The sequence below is a fragment of the Herpailurus yagouaroundi genome, unplaced genomic scaffold (genome assembly GCF_014898765.1).
Source record: "Herpailurus yagouaroundi ecotype Mexico unplaced genomic scaffold, PumYag 166, whole genome shotgun sequence".
Lineage (NCBI taxonomy): Eukaryota > Metazoa > Chordata > Mammalia > Carnivora > Felidae > Herpailurus > Herpailurus yagouaroundi.
The window spans coordinates 16,416,756-16,431,335 of record NW_024412407.1 but is presented as its reverse complement, the minus strand read 5'-3'; positions in this window follow the sequence as shown (position 1 = coordinate 16,431,335).

Genomic DNA, 14,580 nt, shown 5'->3' with positions numbered 1-14,580 from the left:
TTTTTCATTTTTATACAATGTTTTTTGATTTCTAGTATTTGCTTTTAAATCTTTATTAGACTTTCTCTCTACTTACGTTAGCCATTTCTTCTTGCATGCTGTCTACTTTTTCATGGGAGCCATTCATGAAATAATCATAGCTATTTTGAATTCTCTGTCCAGTAATTCAAATCTATGTCATACCTGAGTCTAATTCCACTGTTTGCTTTCTCTTTAGATTGTGTTTTTTCTTGCCTTTTAGCCTGCCTTGTAATTTTTTGTTGGAAGCTAGACATGATGTGTTGGATGATACAAACTGAGGTAAATAGGCCATTAATATGAGGTTTTATGTTAATCTGTCTAGGAGTTGGGCTGTGTTCAGTTTTTGCTGTAGCTGTAGGTGCCAGAGGTTTCAAATTCCTCTAGTGTCCTGTTTGTTTTTCCTGTTGACTCTGGGCTTCGCTAAGACTTCTCAGAGAGAGTCTGTGTCTTGCAGCTCTTTCATCTGTAATCCACTACTATTAGAGCTCTGTATGGATGGTAAGAAATCAGGGAAAAGGGGTAGCATTTTATAATCTTTTGGTTAAATCTCCATTTTTAGTGGGATTGTGTCCTGGGATTTTCACAAGTGTTTTATAGCCATTCCTTCCTCTTTGGTGAGACAGGAAGGTGCTAGAGTGGTAGAAATATCCTACCTGCAGGTGAAATAAGACTGTAGGAAAGTTTTTCCCCTGGAGATTTGTCCTTTGTTAGGGAGAATGGACTCAGTTTATTTTAAAATGATTATCTTTCCTTCCCAGCCAGATCCAGGAGGGCTTTTTCTCTACTCTTCATTGTGAGTACCTGGTAGGATTCCCAGTGGCAAAGCCCCCAGAGTTTCTCACTGTCAGGCTAATCTACACTCTTCAGTCTCCAGCAATTTGTTAGAATTGCCATCTAAGTATTCCTAGTAGTTTGTCATTCTGGTGAGTCTTCTCCAGGTAAGCATATCTCCTCTGTGAATCTTGGATTCACCAGTCTCTCCAGATTTCAGGGTTATAGTTTTCCCTGTGACCCCAGTCCTCCAACTGTCCAAGAAAAGTCATTGATTTTCAATTTATTCAGCTTTTTCTGAATGGACAGTATTGATGACTTCCATACTCTACATGTCAGAGCTGAGATTGGAAGTGCCTCTGATAGGCTTCTATAGGTATCATGGATGTAATATGGGGTGAGACATAGAATGGGAGAAGAGTTTCAATCTTAGAGTGAGTGGCTTCAGAGTTATTTTGATTGAGGTGTTTGTTATATTGGAAGCATTTCAGTGCACTTTGGGAGGAAAATCAATATTGCCTATTAATGTATCCTAACAATAGAAGTTTGCATGGGCAGTAGCCTCATGAAGGTGAGAGCAGGATAGATCAAAGAAACTTCTAATTTCCTCATCAAAAATGAAGTAACCAGACCTTGTGTGACCATCATCTTAATTGTTAAGCTCAAATGGCTTAGAGATCAAAAACTGGGGAAATGTTAGGGGGCAACATTTATCCCTCCCCCCCCCCCCCACCAGTCCTATTCCCTTCCAGGCAGCCTCATTAGATTTAGACTCTGGATTTATCTCTACCTTCTCACTCTTCTCCAGAGATGAAACAATGACTTATCTTTGATGAGTTTGGTAGAGAAACCAGGCGTATGTAGTTAGCCCTTTTACTATTCTTAGAAACCAGTTATCTGTAGAATGTACCCATTCTGTTTTGCCCCAACCCCCAAGTTATTTAAAAGGTCAAGTCCCAACTTGGGAAGCCTGCAGTGGTCCCATGTTACTCTGTATCTGTGGCAAATCTGCCTATTTCTGGTTTTATAATTAAAAACTGTATAATTCCACACCTAAGCCTACTTATTCAACCTAGACTTTATCAGTAATAAAAGGAATATTTTCATCTTCATCTGATTGACTATTATTTTTGATGAACTTTATTTTCAAATAGTTATAGATTTTTGGAAGAGTAGTAGTATAGATAGTTCCTGTGTATAACTGACACAGTTTCCCCTATTTTAACATCTTCCATTACCTTGGTAATTATGACAACTAAGAAACAAACTTGGTACATGATTAGTAACTACATTATAGGATTTATTCAGATCTCACTAGTTTTTTCTCTAATGCTCATTTATGATTCTAGGCTTGATTTAATCATCAATTGGTCTAGAACAGTTTCTCAGACATTCCTTGTTTTTTATGACCTTTACAGTTTTGAGATGGTCAGGTATTTTGTAGAATAGTAAATTTGAGTGTGTCTAATGTTTCTCTCATAGATAGGATTTGAGGAGGAATGCCATAGAGGTGAAATGCCATAGAGGTGAAATATTTTTCTCATCCCATAATATCAATGACTTATCATTGATGATACAAACCTTGGTCACATGGCCAAGTTAGTGTTTTCCAGGTTTAGCCACTGTAAAGTTACTTTTTATGCCCCTGTCCTTTCTCTGCTGTAATCTTTGGAAAAAAACCACTATTCACAGTTCACGTTCAAGGAGATACCTAACTGTTTTTGGTCTAATTTGCAATTAGTGTATAAATCAGACAGAGCAGAGAATTGATATTTATCAGAGCACATGAAACCCAAACATGAGTAACTATCCACCTGTGGGTTTAGTATGAAGCACAGATCCATTAAGTGGACAGAAGGGTATCAAGGTCACATGAAAAGGAGTGGGCTTCCTGGCCAGAGGCTTCTCTGGGGTGGGCACCTGGCCAGAGAGTGGCAAATAGTACAAAACAGGGGCTGGAGGCTAGAACTAGGGGAGAGGCAGAATGTTCCCACTGGAGGATTTTTAGTATACTGAGCATCAGATCAGGTCAGGAACACCACATTTGCCTAGACCCACAACAGGCAATCGGCTGCTCAGTGAGTTCCGCAACTGAAAAAAAAATCAATTTTCCTGTTGATTTATATGAAAACCCAATGTTCTTTTGCTTGTTTCACCACATGCACATGTGACTGATGGCCAGGAAAAACCAAATGAATTAACGTTTAAGGACAATCTCAGCCCCTGGGTCATCTTTGCTAAAGAAAGACAAGTGGGTAGACGAAAAGACAAATTAAAAACCTTCCACTGTCAACAACATTATCTCAGTTTAGATCAAATACCAGGGAAACTAATTTAATTTTATGCTGTTTTCATCCTAAAGCTCTTTCACTCGGTAGGTTATTGCTACTATAAAATTGACATTATTTATAGCTTCTTCAATCAATAAAAAAAATGGAGGCTTAAAGGTGGGTCACTGGCTTGTTTGTTGTAGAATTCTTATCCTTTTCCAACTAAAATGACCTTAACTTTTATATTTATTTTTCAAGTATCATACTGGTTTTCTTTTTTTAAAAAAATTTTTTTTTTCAACGTTTATTTATTTTTGGGACAGAGAGAGACAGAGCATGAATGGGGGAGGGGCAGAGAGAGAGGGAGACACAGAATCGGAAACAGGCTCCAGGCTCTGAGCCATCAGCCCAGAGCCTGACGCGGGGCTCGAACTCACGGACCGCGAGATCGTGACCTGGCTGAAGTCGGACGCTTAACCGACTGCGCCACCCAGGCGCCCCCTGGTTTTCTTTAAAAATTTTTATTTATCAAAATGTGCGTCTAAAAAGGACAGCTTCATAGACAAGAGGGAAAAATCATTCATATATTTCAAGATAACAAGTGAATAGTTTGAGGTGCTAATAAACCTTTGAAACGTTAAATTTTCTGGGCCTGATAATATTGTGCTAGATTATTCTATTTTATTTCTTTTTTAGTATATGTGCTGCTGAAGCGAGCACTTTTCTATTTTATTTCTTTTTTTTTCTTTTTTTTTTTTTAACGTTTATTTATTTTTGGGACAGAGAGAGACAGAGCATGAACGGGGGAGGGGCAGAGAGAGAGGGAGACACAGAATCGGAAACAGGCTCCAGGCTCTGAGCCATCAGCCCAGAGCCCGACGCGGGGCTCGAACTCACGGACCGCGAGATCGTGACCTGGCTGAAGTCGGACGCTTAACCGACTGCGCCACCCAGGCGCCCTGTTTTATTTCTAATGCTGCTGAAGAAAATAGTTATATGTACATACATGACTTTTCTTACGCTAATTTTAACATTTTTAATTATTTAAGTAACTTAGTAATTTGTGCCCATTGTATAAAAATTGAAAAATGCATAATATCAGAATGAAGACTATTCTGAAACTTTATTTCAGCATATATTTATGAAGTATCTATTACTGGCACTCTTCTCAGTGCTAGAGTCACAGCAATTAACAAACCAGAGAGAAATCCATACTCTCATGGAGCTTTCATTCTAGTAGGAGGAGACAGGCAAAAAAGACTAATATGCATGTTTCAAAGCATATAATAAGTGCTATGGGAAAAAAGTAGACAATAAGGAGATTGCATGGGGGAAAGTATAGAATTTTTACATAGGGCTCTAGGGTAAACTTTACTTAAAAACTGATATTTGAATAAAGAATTGAAGAGAGTGAGCCACTGTAAGCCTGGAACAAGAGCATTCTGAGCAGAGTAAACAGCAAGTACAAAGGGCCTACGGTAAGACTCTTACTCTGAGTGAGTTGAGAAGCATTAGACGGTTTTAACAGAAGTGAGAATGACTTAACTTTTTTAAGGGGTCACTTTGTCTGCTCTGTGAGAACAGACTTAAGGTACAAATGAAGACAAGGAGACCAATTTTATGGCTCTTGACCAGGGTTGTAGCTTGGAGGTGGTAAGAAGTGCTTGACTGTTAAATATGTTGATGGTAACACCAACAAGGTATCCAGATGACTGGATATGGAGCATGAGATTAAGTGAAGAGTCAGTAATGCTTCAAGGTTTGATATGAACAACCAGAAAAAATGGAGTTACAATTTACTAAGACAAGAAAGATTACAAGAGAAATGGATTTAGGGTCAAGATCAAGTTCAATTTATCAACATATTATTCTTATTCAACTTTTCTTTCTTTATATTTTTAGTTTTCATGAGTAATATCTTTTTCACCAAGGAAATAAATGTTACTTCAAATACAATTGTTTTTTAGTTGCAAGGTGGAGAGAAACTCACTACGACCGTAGATGGTTAATACAAACCAGCTTTTTTTTTTAATATGAAATTTATTGTCAAATTGGTTTCCATACAACACCCAGTGCTCATCCCAACAGGTGCCCTCCTCAATGCCCATCACCCACCCTCCCCTCTCTGCCACCCCCCATCAACCCTCAGTTTGTTCTCAGTTTTTAAGAGTCTCTTATGGTTTGGCTCCCTCCCTAACTTTTTTTTTCTCCTTCCCCTCCCCCATAGTCTTCTGTTAAGTTTCTCAGGATCCACATAAGAGTGAAAACGTATGGTATCTGTCTTTCTCTGTATGACTTATTTCACTTAGCATCACACTCTCCAATTCCATCCACGTTGCTACAAAAGGCCATATTTCATTCTTTCTCATTGCCACGTAGTATTCCATTGTGTACATAAACCATAATTTCTTTATCCATTCATCAGTTGATGGACATTTAGGCTCTTTCCATAATTTGGCTATTGTTGAGAGTGCTGCTATAAACATTGGGGTACAAGTGCCCCTATGCATCAGCACTCCTATATCCCTTGGGTAAATTCCTAGCAGTGCTATTGCTGGGTCATAGGGTAGATCTATTAATTTTTTGAGGAACCTCCACACTGTTTTCCAGAGCAGCTGCACCAGTTTGCATTCCCACCAACAGTGCAAGAGGGTTCCCATTTCTCCATGGTTGTCCTCTTTAGAGAAGTGTCTATTCATGTTTTCTGCCCGTTTCTTCACTGGATTATTTGTTTTTCAGGTGTGGAGTTTGGTGAGTTCTTTATAGATTTTGGATACTAGCCCTTTGTCCGATATGTCATTTGCAAATATCTTTTCCCATTCCGTCAGTTGCCTTTTCGTTTTGTTGATTGTTTCCTTTGCAGTGCAGAAGCTTTTTATCTTGATGAGGTCCCAATAGTTCATTTTTGCTTTTAATTCCCTTGCCTTTGGAGATGTCTCAAGTAAGAAATTGCTGCGGCTGAGGTCGGAGAGGCCTTTTCCTGCTTTCTCCTCTAGGGTTTTGATGGTTTCCTGTCTCACATTCAGGTCCTTTATCCATTTTGAGTTTATTTTTGTGAATGGTGTAAGAAAGTGGTCTAGTTTCATTCTTCTGCATATTGCTGTCCAGTTCTCCCAGCACCATTTGTTAAAGAGACTTTTTTCCAAACCAGCTTTTATTTGGTTGGAAGGTTGTGAGCCTATACATGGGTAACAAAAACTCATTTTATTTTAAATAATACTTTATAAAGTTTCTTTTTTTTTTTTTTCAACGTTTATTTATTTTTGGGACAGAGAGAGAGAGAGCATGAACGGGGGAGGGGCAGAGAGAGAGGGAGACACAGAATCGGAAACAGGCTCCAGGCTCTGAGCCCAGAGCCCGACGCGGGGCTCGAACTCACGGACCGCGAGATCGTGACCTGGCTGAAGTCGGATGCTTAACCGACTGCGCCACCCAGGCGCCCCTATAAAGTTTCTTAATAGGCATTCTATTGCTTTATGTCTAAAACTTCATATTGAAGTTTATGTCTAAAAACTTCAGTGAAATAAAAGAAAATAAAGATCACAACCTATTGAAAACCTGCCTATGGATACTGGTGGAATGCAGGTTCAATGCCAGTTCTTCTGACTCCTAGATTTTTTGCTTTTAATATAAATCATACTGTTCTTCCAGCATTATGCTTTATAGTCTATAATGTTGGTTGACAGTTTAGTTTTAGGTCATGTCTTTTAATTTTAGAGTATTTCTGCTTAATCTTTTAGTCAACCAAAATAACTTTTCTTCCCCATGAAGTTTATATGGCATATTTTCTGAGTTCTTGCATTATTGAGAATGTTTTTTTTTTGTTTGTTTTTTGTTTTTGTTTTTTAAAGAGAGAGAGAGAGAGAAACCAGGAAACAGACTCTTTTTTTTTAATGTTTATTTTTGAGAGAGAGAGAGAGACAGAATGCGAGCAGGGGAAGGACAGAGAGAGAGAGCGAGACACAGAATCTGAAACAGGCTCCAGGCTCTGAGCTGTCAGCACAGAGCTCCATGTGGAGCTTGAACCTACCAATGGGTTGCCATGAGAATGTTTTTTTTTTTTTTTTAAATAGAAGACAATGCAAAGCTAATTTGGTTGGAAATGGAATTTTTTTAATTGAAAAATTTTTTTCAATGTTTATTTTTGAGAGAGAGAGGCAGAGCGCTAGCAGAGGAGGGGCAGAGAGAGAAGGAGACACAGAATATGAAGCAGGCTTCAGGCTCCGAGCTGTCAGCACAGAGCCTGATGCGGGGCTCACAGCCACAAATCGTGAGATCATGACCTGAGCCAAAGTAGGACACTCAACCGACTGAGCCACCCAGGTGCCCTGGAAATACAATTTTTAATCACTGTCTTACCATTTAAAAATTCTACAGATGTTGTTCTATTGACCTCTTGGCAAAGGATAGTTTTGATACAAATTTGACTGTTTTGTTACGTGTGTGTGTGTGTGTGTGTGTGTGTGTGTGTGTGTGTATGTATGTATTTGTGGCTTGAATGTACACAGCATTTTCTTTTTTCAGAGGTATGAAGTAAATTGCCAGTATACTTCTAAATTTGGCCTTCTAAAGTTACATTTGACTGGAATTCAGTGATTTATTTCAATCTGCATTAATTTATATGCAGAAATTACATCACAGATATTTTTCTTCTATTTATTTTTTGATGCTTGTCTTTTTTTCCTAAACAATCTGATGTATTACTTGTTACAATTAAACTTCATTGTGGTTCCCTCTCTGTTAGTTTTACTATTTATGGGAGAACTCACAAAATTTGCCCTCTAGGGAACCACCAGATTTAAAAAATTTTTACAGTATGAAGTTTTAAACCCCACTGTAGCATTTATAGTTTCTTTGCGATATGTTTTTGGGGAAGACTCTAATGAACTCATTAGTTAATTAGTTTGGACCTAAAAGATCTTGGACAAAGACTCTTATGGCCACTGCTTCAATTGGTAAACCTCCTTTACTTTATCTGTCTCCGCATATAAAACTTTCAAGTCCCTAAGTCAAAAGAAAATAGAAAAAAAAAACCGAAGTTGTTATGTGATCAGTAGTGGAAGGCATATATCCACCAACGAGGTCTATTAATCTTGCTGATTTATACCTCCCACAGACAACAGCAGACAGGCCCGCATGGAGGAGCATATGGTTGGTGAACTTTTCCTGGCTCTGATCACTACCATTTCTCAAAGAGCTGCGGAATGATTTTAACTGCTTTACAAAATTAGCAGAATGAAGACATGGGAAAGGATCTCATTGTCTTTTGGTTTTCCCTGTACAACACCTTTTATTAAAGAGAAAATTTTAAGCATAGGTATTTCCCCCAAACAGATGATAAATAATGATAAAAATGTCTGTACAGAAAATGTGGAGAAAAATTTCAGAGCTGATTCAACTATTTCATGAGCTGATTTCAGGAACATTATTTTATTTATATTCCTTATGTATTTTACACATATTAGAAAGAGGTAATGACTAACAATACAATTCAAAGAAAGAATTTTCACTACTTATAACCCTGCATCTCACTGTCTATTGATCTAATGGTGTATTATTTTTATCTTTCCTTATGGCTTTCTGGTCCTGTTTCAAAGAGGACATGTATTTGATAATTGAAGATGTCACAGATTTTTCTAAAGTTTTCTATGTTCATTTCCTCTTTTGGTTCTCTTTTCCCTGTCTGTAACATTTGGTATGTTTTTGTTTTACTCATCCTCAAATAATAACAAATCTATTGAGCCCGAGAATTTGCCAATGGAGAGTGTTTCTGTAGAGAGTGCAAATGAATTGCCTTGGGTGCCTTTCTGTCTACTTGGCTGAATCAATTCCCTACTCATTCCACAGCTGGAAGGCAGATAAATGGGTAGCTCCTAGCTCAGTATCTGATAGTCTTTCATTTGTTTTAGTTTTTCTGGCCTGAAATGAGATGATCTCCTACCTCCACTATCGGAACAGATGGGATGCACAAAATGCCACAATTCCAGTATTCACTGCTACCAGATGGCTTCCATGTTTGTCCTCATGTGCCACTCTTATTTATGGGGACTGCACATTCCAGGCTGTCAGGTACCACTACATGTCTCCATGCATAATCGTACATACTGCCATTTTTCCAGGTATCACCATCAGTGGGTGTGTGTGGAAAGAGGTACTTGTGAGAGAAACCCAGGATCTTGACTGTCTCAGTATCAAAATCCATGAACTAAAGGGACAGATTCTTTTTTCCTAGATGTTTGGGTGCCTTCTAAGCTGTATGGCCCTCTTTTGCTGCTGTTGCTGACTCTACCATGCACTCTTGGGCACCTGTTTTTGCATGTACTTTTGATATAGCTGCTGCTTGAAAAATGTGTTAAAATAGCCTTCTAAGTAACTTTAGTGGTTGCTTCAATGACATGTTGCAGAGGCCAAATTGGTAGGAAGCCCACAAGGGGACATCTGGCTATCTCGTTCTTAACATAACCCCTTTCCAAACCAGAGACCTGTGTAGCATATACTCCTTAGGAATATAACATCTATATGTCTTATTTCCCCAATCTGTCTTTCCAACTGGGGACAGATTTGGCAGGGGATGAGTCAGGGCTTTAGATGGTTTTTATCCTTCATTACCCTCCCTAAAACCATGGAAGAATGCTGGAATTTCGAATAGCAGACTCATGGTCTTTATAGTTGTACTCTAAATGTTAGTGAGAGCCAGCAAGTCTACTCTGTCTAACCTAGCCCCTTTGCAGCAACAATTTCACATTATCTTCCTTCTATCTAGTAGTTTAATTTTTTTCCTCTTTCTTTCCTCTCTTCCTCACTCCTCCACTTCCCTCTGCCCTTTTCTCCTTCATTCCTTCCAGCAGATATTTGTTTTATTTTTCAGTTTATAAAATATTCAACCATCATTGAACAGGATGCTCTCATCCAAGTTTATAACATTAGCAGCTAATATTTGAATGAATGGACAAAATTTCCAGTTTTGGATATTTGTTTTTAGTTTGATTTTCAGGTTTTGCAAATAAGCAAAAGAGGCTCAGAAAAAAAAATAAATAGAATTTTCCAAAGTGAAATTAAATCCAGAATGCCATTTTTAAAAATTAATATTTTTCTGGTTTTATGGAGATATAATTGACACATAGCATAAGTTTAAGGTGTACGTAATGATTTGATGTATGTATATTTGCAAAAAGATTACCACGATAAGTTTAGTTAACACCCATCACCTCATATAGTTACACTTTTTTTTCCTTGTGATGAGAACTTTTAAGATCTATTTTCTTAGTAACTTTCAAATATATAATTCAGTATTATTAAGTATAGTCTTCATCTTGTACATTACCTCTTCAGTACGTATTTATCTTATAACATAAGTTTGTACCTTTTGACCACATTCACTCATTTTGTCCACCCCTTGGTAACCACAAATCTGATTTCTATGAGTTTGGTTATTTTAGATTCCACGTATACGTGAAATCATATAGTATTTGTCTTTATCTTATTTAGCATAATGCCCTCAAGCTGCATGTATTTTATTTTTTATGGTTGTATAGTATTCTATTATTGACATAGTAGTATCAATACCACATTTTATTTACCTATTTATCTGTTAATAAACACTTAGGTTGTTTCCATGTCTTGGCTACTGTGAATAATCCTGCTATGAATATAAGGGTACAGATACCTCTTCAGTATAGTGATTTCATTTCCTTCAGTTATATATCCAGAAGTGGGATTGCTAGATCATATGGTAGCTTTATTTTTAATTTGTTGGGGAGCCTCCATACTGTTTTCCATAGTGGCTCTATCAGTTTACATTCCCACTAGTAGTGTACAAGGGTTCTCTTTTTTTCCACATCCTCACTGCTCACTAATACTTTTTATTTCTTGTCTCTTTTTTTTAAAGATTTTGTTTTATTTTATTTTACTTTTATTTTTTAAATGTTTTTATTTATTTTTGAGAGACAGCATGTCAGCAGGGAAGGAACAGAGAGAGAGGGAGACACAGATTCCGAAGCAGGCTCCAGGCTCTGAACTGTCAGCACACAGCCCAACATGGGGCTGGAAGCCACGACCTGTGAGATCATGACCTGAGCCGAAATGAAGACTTGGATGCTTAACCGACTAAACCACCAAGGTGCCCCAAGATTTTTTTTAAAGTAATCTCTCCAGTCACATGGGTCTGGAATTCACAACTCTGAGAGATTAAGAGTCCCATCCTCCACCGACTGAGCCAGCCAGGTACCCCTTGTCTTTTTGATTCTAGCCATTCTGATAGGTGTAAGGTGGTATCTTATTGTGGTTTTGATTTGCATTTCCCTGATCATTAGTGATGCTGAACACTTTTTCATGGCCATTTGAATATTTTCCTTGGGAAAAAGTCTATCCAGGTCCTTTGCCCATTTTGAAAATTAAATTCATAATCTTCTTTCTTGCTTTCTCTCTCTTCCTCCCTTCTCTTTCTTTTCTTTATTTCCTGCCAACTTTGCAATTACTAAATTCTAATTAGTTACCTGGGTTTCGGTGGTGTTATGAGGTTCCATCTTTTCAGGTGTCTTCCTAGTTATTCAAAACCAAAGTCTCCCCGGTGGTTACTGTCACAGTTTCATAAAGGAATTAGGGTCCACGATAATCAGGTTTCCACTGTCCCCTTTTAGCTTCATATCCAATTATTTTGGCTTTCACTTCTGCCCAAGGGAATATTATTCTTTATTTCTATACGTCCTCTTCAGGTCAGAACTATTTTGCTTACATACATCAGAATCCCAAATCTTATGATTTCATTTGCCTCTTGTAGAAATCAAGTACCTTTTTACTAAGCTTTCTTTCCAGAAACATTTCTTTTTGTTTGTTTTGTTTTGCTTTGTTCTGTTTCAAGTTTTATTTAAATTCTAGTTAGTTAACATATAGTGTAATACTGGTTTCAAGAGTAGAATTTAGTGATTCATCACTTACATGTAACACCCAGTGCTCATCACAAGTGCCCTCCTTAGTCCCCTTCATCCATTTAGCCCTTCCCTTACCCTCCATCACCTCCCTCTAGCAACCCTCAGTTTATTCCCTATAGTTAAGAGTCTCTTATGGTTTGCTTCCCTTGCTTTTGTTTTCCTTTCCCCTATGTTTATCTCTTTTGTTTATTAAATTCCACATATGTGTGAAATCATATGGTATTTATCTTTCTCCAACTGACTTATTTTGCTTACCATAATACACTCTAGCTCCATCCACATTGTTGATAATGGCAAGATATCATTTTTTTGATGGCTCAGTAATATACCACATCTTCTTTATCCATTCATCAGTTGATGAACATTTGGGCTCTTTCCATAATTTGGCTATTTTTGATAGCGCTGCTATAAACATCGAGGTATAGTATCAGTATTTGAATCAGTATTTTTGTATCCTTTGAGCAAATACCTGGTAGTGTAATTGTCGAGATACACTTCTGTTTTGTGTGGAAACATCCCTCACATTGACTTTTCTCTAGTCTCAACATTTTCTACTGGATTTATCTCACATCAGTTAATTTAGTTTTCTGCCCTATATCGAGATTCTTTAATTTGGATGAATTCAGTGCTCCTTTGTATTCCTAGTTTATTTAAGCCAATGATTCTCAAAGTGTGGTCCTGAACCAATAGAATCAATATTATCTGTGAATTTGTACTACATGCAAATTCTTAGGCTCTACCCTAAACTTAGTGAATAAGAAACACATGGGGTGATGTCGAGCAATCTGTGTTTTAATGAGAGTTTCTGGTGATTCTGATGTGCGCTGAAGTTTGTAAATGCCCACTTTCCCAGGGTGTTTCAGCTTTGTTGGTGGTAGGAAAAGGAAGAAAGCTGGTTGGAAAGATAAACATTTTTAAATAAGCAGTCTCAGGGTTTTGATATGCTAGTTTGTTTAAGAACCATGACTCCAAACTGTTTGCCTTTTTTCAGCTTTAAGACTATCCCATATCACCAGTTGGCCTTGTTATTAGTAACTATCTGTCAAATTGTTGCATCATTAGCATGTCCAATGTGTATTTTACATTAGCTAGGCTATCATCTACCAGGAGGTACAGATTATGATATAACATGACAATGCAACTTGGTGAGAAGAAGTATTTTTGCTCATAGTTCTTTTTCCTCTGTAGAATTTGGGGACATAGGCCACCAGAGGCCTCACAAACCGATTTATATCTGGTTGACATTTATGTTTTATAACCTAATGATTCAGAATTAATGAGAAATAGCTTTACCTGCTAGTTGGCCATTCTTTTTATTTTTATTATTTTTTTTTAATGTTTGTTTACTTTTGAGAGAGTCAAAGTGTGAGCAGGGGAGGGGCAGAGACAGAGGGAGACACAGAATCCAAAGCAGGCTTCAGGCTCTGAGCTGTCAGCACAGAGCCCAACGTGGGGCTCGAACCCACAAGCAGTGAGATCATGACTTGAGCTGAAGGTGGACGTTTAACCGATTGAGCCACCCAGGCGCCCGTTGGCCATTCTTTTATTCTTGCAGTATTTTTGTTTGCTTTTGCAATGAAAAAAAGTTAAATTGTCTTAAATCTCTTAACTACCCAAGGACCTTTGATGACCAAGGTAAGTCTTTCAAATAAGAGGTCTAACAAACATCCTTAAGTAGAAACTTCAATTCTAAAAGCATGTACCTTTTTTTTTTTTTTTGACTGATGGAGAACAACCTGTTCAGCAAGTTGGTTTTATGTTGATTACACGAAGTATACAATTGTAACCCAGCAACACACACACAGAAAAACTGGACCAGTTGATAAAAAAAAAAAGCCAGACATCAGCCTAAGCTGAGAGCTCTGCATGCATGCCTCACGTCTTCTTCACCTTCCCTGTTTTCTTTTTCTTACTGATTTTCTACCACTTGCAACATAATGTCGCAGAACAAGAAAATAAAGATACTTGCTTCTGAATATACTTTTTTTTTATGTAACAGAAAAACAATATGTGGAAAAATTTCAAAGTTGGCAGTGCTTAAACACAATATTCTACAAACAGAATCGTTCATAGGAAATTTCTGTTAAGTTGCCTATATCTGGAGCTACCAATGTGATTGTGGGGTAGCCTAGGGCCTATCTCATACAAAGGGTTTATCCTCAGATGGTTATATTTTATTTTCAACGTTTATTTATTTTTGGGACAGAGAGAGACAGAGCATGAACGGGCGAGGGGCAGAGAGAGAGGGAGACACAGAATCGGAAACAGGCTCCAGGCTCCGAGCCATCAGCCCAGAGCCCGACGCGGGGCTCGAACTCCCGGACCGCGAGATCGTGACCTGGCTGAAGTCGGACGCTTAACCGACTGCGCCACCCAAGCGCCCCTCAGATGGTTATATTTTAGTTTTTAAGTCATTCTGGGCTGAAAATAATTCCATTTGCTAGGGATGACTTTCAGGTTAAAGAGAAATGATAACAGATTGAAATTTAGATATAAATGAAGGAATAAAGAGAACCTGAAATGGTAAACAAGTGGATAAATATAAAAGACATGTTAAAATTTGAGATTTGAAAACGATCTGTATATGA